General features: G+C 43.6%; 1 protein-coding gene across 3 annotated transcripts in view; it reads right to left on the reverse strand.

The window, feature by feature from the left end:
• Positions 1 to 4,798, reverse strand: part of PIK3C2A (phosphatidylinositol-4-phosphate 3-kinase catalytic subunit type 2 alpha) — an 88,555-nt gene extending 83,757 nt beyond the window's left edge. For 2 of the 3 annotated variants that reach the window (XM_034770169.1, XM_034770172.1), the window contains exon 1: positions 4,675 to 4,798. The gene's annotated coding sequence lies outside the window, so the exon portion shown is untranslated. Of the gene's footprint in view, positions 1 to 4,634; positions 4,651 to 4,674 lie in introns of those variants that run through there. The other variant, XM_034770171.1, reaches the window with a different exon arrangement.
• Positions 4,799 to 6,000: the final 1,202 nt, after the last annotated feature.

A 6,000-nucleotide genomic window follows, 5' to 3' on the forward strand; every position in this document is an offset into this window, starting at 1 on the left:
AAGAGAAACTTTACAACTATCAGCAATCTGACCACCCAATAAAGTTCTAAAAATTCCAGCACTAAATACTGATGGTAAATTATAGGTACATGTCCAACCTTCTTTTTAAAGTAATGCCTTGATGTACAATAGCCCAAGTTTCTTGAAAATAAAATTAGGGTATGTCTTCACTAGCAACGTTAAAGCGCTGCCACGGTCACGCTTTAACGTGACTATGTAGTCGCAGCTCCAGCACTGGAAGAAAGCTCTCCATGAGGGGAGTAGCTCCCAGCACTAGTGCACTGTCTACACTGCCACTTTACAGCACTGAAACTTGCAGTGCTCACGGCGGTGTTTTTTCATGCCCCTGAGCGAGAAAGTTGCAGTGCTGTAAAGTGGCAGCGTAGACAAGGCCTTAGGCTGTGTGTGTGGGGGGGAGGGGGGGTTTGTTTTTTTTAAAGTAGTCTCTATGGTTGTTTTGCTTTTAAATATCACAGAATTAAACTACTGTGTATTTGCTGAACACATAATGATGGCTTAGGTGGAATTTAAAGAATGTACAGACTTTTCCTGTTTAAGGAAAAACTATCATTGCCCCTTTAAGAGATAGTGGAGAAAACTCATACAGAATAATATGCAGCAATAAAACACTAGAGAGGACTAACCAAATGGCAAGCAATTTATAGCAAGATATTCTCCACAGCAGGAAAACTTCACAAGTAGGGAAAAAACATGAGATATCTTGAAACTTGTATGCTATGAACTCAATTTATACCAACTCATTTCACCAAGGTAACCACACAGTGATAACACTATTGACATCTAGGTCTGAACTGATGACAGTATATCCTATTGCAAATGTCCTGAGCCACCTACTTCCTTCACACCTGCTACACAGAGTTTATGAAATCTGCATTGTATATTATAATCACTACACATTAAAATAGTTACGTTATTGTGGGTAAGCTTTCCCACAAAAATTTCATCATATGCACTTTGAAAAGCCAACATTTGATTCCAAATCATTTTCAGAATGTGCAGATTTCATTACTACAAGTACATTTAGCAAATATTTCCTCCTTCACGTACTTGCCAAATCTAGAATCCAGACTTCTTCACTCTCCTGCAATAACGATACCGCAACTACCCTTTTTGATGTATAAAAAAGTACAAAGAGTGCTGTATTAAGAGGTTGTGTCACTGACTGTTGTGGGATAAATAATGAACTCTATCTAGCCTTGCCAAGTAGCTAAAAATCCATTTCCTCATTTTTTTTAAAATATGTACAGCAAATTGTTAATTAGATCTACACATCCATGCAACTGATTTATATTCTTTAACAATTTTTTTTTCAAACTTTGCTGTACTTTCCCCAATGAAAATGGAATGCTACAGTAAATTCTCCAACCATAGATACGAAAGGCAGTCACTCAAATTTCAGACAAAAACTTTTTCTCTTCTACTTCAGTAGGTTCAATTCAAAATGTAATATTGCATTTTACAGGGTGGGGTTTGGAATTCTAAAGAAAAAACAAACCCCATACACTGGAATGTTTACTACATCAAGAATTGTTAACTCTTTATACATTGCCATTAAACTTCATTTAAAGGTTTATAGGTGTACACCCCCAAAAAACAGTTAACATTCCATTTCAATGTACTTTTCTGACTGGAGTTCAGTGATATTGATTCTAGGAGTTAAAATGTATTTCAAATCTCAGTTTACTACATTCAGATGGTATTTAAAGGACCACACAGAGACATTACCGAATGAGGAACTGACAATGGGTCGAACAAAAACTCGTCAATTGCATGAAGCTATTTATTGATAGTAGCAATCTAGAGCCCTGCAAATCTGCAGCAATCCACTTTATATCTGTGGATATCCACATCCGCGGATGCAGCTATACACGGGCCATATTTGTAGAACGCAGATCGGATGTCGATACAAAATTTGTATCCACATGGGGCTCTACAGATAGAGATACTATTTTAGTTTTAACTAGCAATCGAGGGTAAGGAACATAATCAATTTCAAATCCAGTCAATTTAAAGAGAAGAAGAATGAAATGAAATTTCAGATATTAAATCTGCTCCCAAAGACCTGTGACAATTTTTGTGGTTTTACAATCATATTTTCCTATTTTTAAGTAGCTTGTTTCTTGATTACTGTTGAATGTCCCACACAAAAGGGAAAAATGACTAGACTCTCCTCCCACATTTATTTTTGTTGATTTGTGCAGGTGAACCTTATGCCCCGCAGAGCCCCATCAACAATGGTACTCCTTGAGGACACAGATCACCACAGACAATCCACTAGCAGGATCAAGATTTAAATGAAATCAAAACTCACTACATAAAGCATTTTAAGTTAAAGAAAGCCAACTGGGGGGGAAAAAAATGTTGTCTAATCTCTTTACTGTGATTTTCTCTATGTGTTATTAGAAGTAACAGCAGATAAACCATTTTCAGACTGAAGTACATTTTAAGGTGATTATGCTCCTTTAAAAAGCACCACAATTAGATTGTTAGTCATTTTTCTGTTGACTACCTCACCCCTTTAAAAGCAAGCATTCATTTTTTTGTTTCTCTGGGTCTAACCTTCTTCCACCAGGCATTTTTTTTTACTCAGTGCTGCTTCCTTGTTCCATCACTCCTTTATTCATGCTCATCTTTCCTCACTGCACTTTATTTCAGTTTCTCCTGTTTTTAATTGCCCCTCTGTCCCTCTCCATTTTTCTGGAGAGGACCTGATAACATAATTAAGTTTAACTTATTTTCTCCCTCAAGGCCACCACAGAAACCTCTCTTTCAGGTCTAATCTGCAGGGGATGCGCAAGAGGATCCTTGGGAGTGCACGGCAGGAGGAGCGCTTTTTTGGGGGGGGCATACTTCGGCATGGCAGGGGTGCATGCTCAAAAAATTTTTACTGATAGGCATGCACGATCAAAAAAGTTTTGAGACTACTGAGATAGAGTGATGAAGTATTACAGGGAAAAGCAAACAGCCTCTGCCAGAATGAGGGCTGAACTCCATTCTGAACTAACAAGCATTATCAGTGGACCACAAGGTACTTCCCTTTTTGTAACTTAATTTTTCCCCCTTACAGTTTATCCTTCCCTTCCATTTTCTTTAGGATTTCACTCATGATTGCTGCACATACTACATTCTCAATAGGAGCTGTAAAGGTCTCCTCTGCAAATATTAGGATTTCCAGTTATTTTACATCCATCCATTTCTTCAAAATAGGAGATTCTCCTCTACCGAAATACATTAGTTATTTTTACACCTTAGTTCTTTAGTCAACAAAACACCATCACGTTCATTTCACTGTTTTTGGGAGCACATTTAACACAGTAGTTATAAACATCACTAAGACTAATTTTCCTTTCTTCAACCTTCCATATTTCCCTCTTCCAGTTATTTTCTTGCTAGTGTCCTCTTTGCCAATCTTTCCTCCCCAAGCACTAGACAATCTTCAAAAAAGTTATTTATACTACCAAAAACATGTGCATGTTTTATATTTTCTTGGCTTCAATAAAAAATAAGACTTAGATGAAAGTACATAGACTACTATGATTACAAAGGGGAAAGTGATTATGTCTAAAAAGTAATTTAAAAAGAGACAACTTAGTGGTTTAAGAATCAGAGTTGAAATGCTCAGCTTAACTGGAACAACAGGGTCAAATACCAACACGTGATCAGTTAAGCTCCTCAGCCATCCATGATACAATAAACCAAGTTAAATGCAGTTTAACTTTTGTGGTTTTGGCGATAACAACTGAGATCCCATATACTCTACATTGGCATGGGGGGGGGTGTACTTTACATAAGAATGTACATTTGATTCAGTATGCAGCACCAAAGTCTTTTTTGCTTTCATGGTTGTTCGCTAAGCTAGATACCAGTTAACACCTACCCCTCCAGTCCACCCAAGGTAGCAACCCTGACATCATATACACTCTCCGAAATGCAATCAGATCCTTGGGAGTGAATGATGTTATATAAATGCAAAATGTTGTTCAAGAGATCTTGCAATAAAGATCTTGAGATTAAAAGAAATGTTGTTCTACCGCTTGAAATAATGCGATTAACAGGGAGAAGTTACTAGATATTTTTACGTGACAGTTTATGGGCAGCCACCCCCCAGACAAACTTGAACCCACATAAAGAAAAAGCACGTTACAGCGACGGCTTTAGACCCGGGGCTAACTGTGCCGGGATGCCCCGCTGCGTCCCGGGCCCGGCCCGCCCCTGCGAGGCGGAAAGTCACCCGGAGGGATCACAGCATCCGGAGCCCCGGGGGACCGACACCAAGGGCGGTAGGAGGCCCGAGCCGGGGGGAGAAGCAGCGAGAGTTGCCGACACGGCCAGTCCCCCTGCCCCGCACGGCACCGGCGAGAGCTGAATCCAGGCAGCTGCTCGGCGCCAGCCTCACTGGCCGTAGCCCCGGGGGAAGCGCCCGAGCAGGAGCCAGGCAGGCCCCGGGCACAGCGCCCTGGCGGCTGCGGGACGGGGCGGCAATGCCGGGATCCCGGCGGGAGGGGCGCCAGGCGCCGCAGGGGCCCCAGCCCCGGGAAAAGGACGAGCCCGGGTACCCCGGATACCGCACAGGGCCAGCCGCCGGCACCGAGCCGCCTCGCAGAGAGACCCACCGCGCGGGCCAGGGGTCCCGGCTACCGGCCCCGCTCTCACCTCGCCGCGCCGCTGCCCCGCGGCAACAGCCATTTCCCGTCCCTGCCGCCGCCGCCGCCGCGGATAAAGTCACTGGAGGGACGAGCCCGCCGCCGCCGTGCGCTCACTTCCGGCCCGGCCCGAGAGCCCGCCCCCTGGGGGCGGAGGCCAGGCGCTGAAGAGACGGGCAGGAGGAGGAGCGACTCTGATGGGGGGCGGGGAAAGGGGTGATAAGAGCGGGGGGCGGGGCGTGGCCTGTTGCGCAAGGGTGGGGCTCTGCGTGAGCCCACACATGCGTTCTTATTGTTACGTCATTGTTTATGGCTGTAATGACGGGGGGGCTGAGTCACTTGGACCATGGCCTATTGCTCACAGCACCACGGGAAGGTGGCAGGGCAGCCAGCCCCAGCTTCTCCCTTTTATACTGGAACCAACCCCCATACCCAACAGGCTGGTTCCTGTAATGGTGATTTGGGGAGGGGCCAGATTCCATGTTCCAGCTTAGACAGCCTGGCTCATGTTGTGGGCATCCTACATTCTGCAGAGCCTGCGTATTTTGTAGCAACAAAAATCCCTGCCAGAAATTTTTCACATGGTATGCACAACTGAACTACACTTGCTTTAGGGGTCATATTACCATCAATCAAGGGGCTGCTGGGCCAAAGTTCAGTAAGTAACGTTGTGACCAGCAACCTCTGTCAATGTGTTGCCAGGCCAAAGCTGAGTGGTAATGCAACCCTGCACACCAGGTCATACTGCCTCTCAGTTTGGAGGCCCTCTCAAATAGGGCCTGGGACAAACTGGCCTGTGCCATCCCTTGCATGAACAACATGCAATCAGCTTGCAAACACTACTCAAGAAAGACCATTGTGAAAATTTTCCCTTGAAATCAATGAACTACACAGGCAGGAAAATGCCTATTGTGTCATTGCACAAACAGCACAGGCTGTGTCAGAAGAACTGAGGGAGATTTTAAAAATCTGGTGGAAAACCACATTGCAGCAAAAAGGACATATTTTAAAGACTGCCTTCAATTTAATTTAACCTAAAAATCTTTGACCAGGCTGTAAAGGCTGGATATTGTCATCAAAATGAATTGCCATATCGAAAGAGATGCAGAGATTTTAGGGGGAGGTGCTACTCAACCTAATTTCCTTTTCTTATCGTCTGATCTACGTAAGAATTTTCAGAATTACTGGAAACTTGCATAACAAACATGTCCTTCTCCGGAGCTGCAGTTCAGTACAAATACAAAGAACTTCCTTTATCACATGCTGTGGAGGAAGGGTACTGAGTGTGCTTTCTGGGGAAGAGAAAATAAATCAAACTAAGAGTTTTGGAATGACG

The sequence above is a fragment of the Trachemys scripta genome, chromosome 4, assembly GCF_013100865.1.
Source record: "Trachemys scripta elegans isolate TJP31775 chromosome 4, CAS_Tse_1.0, whole genome shotgun sequence".
NCBI lineage: Eukaryota > Metazoa > Chordata > Testudines > Emydidae > Trachemys > Trachemys scripta.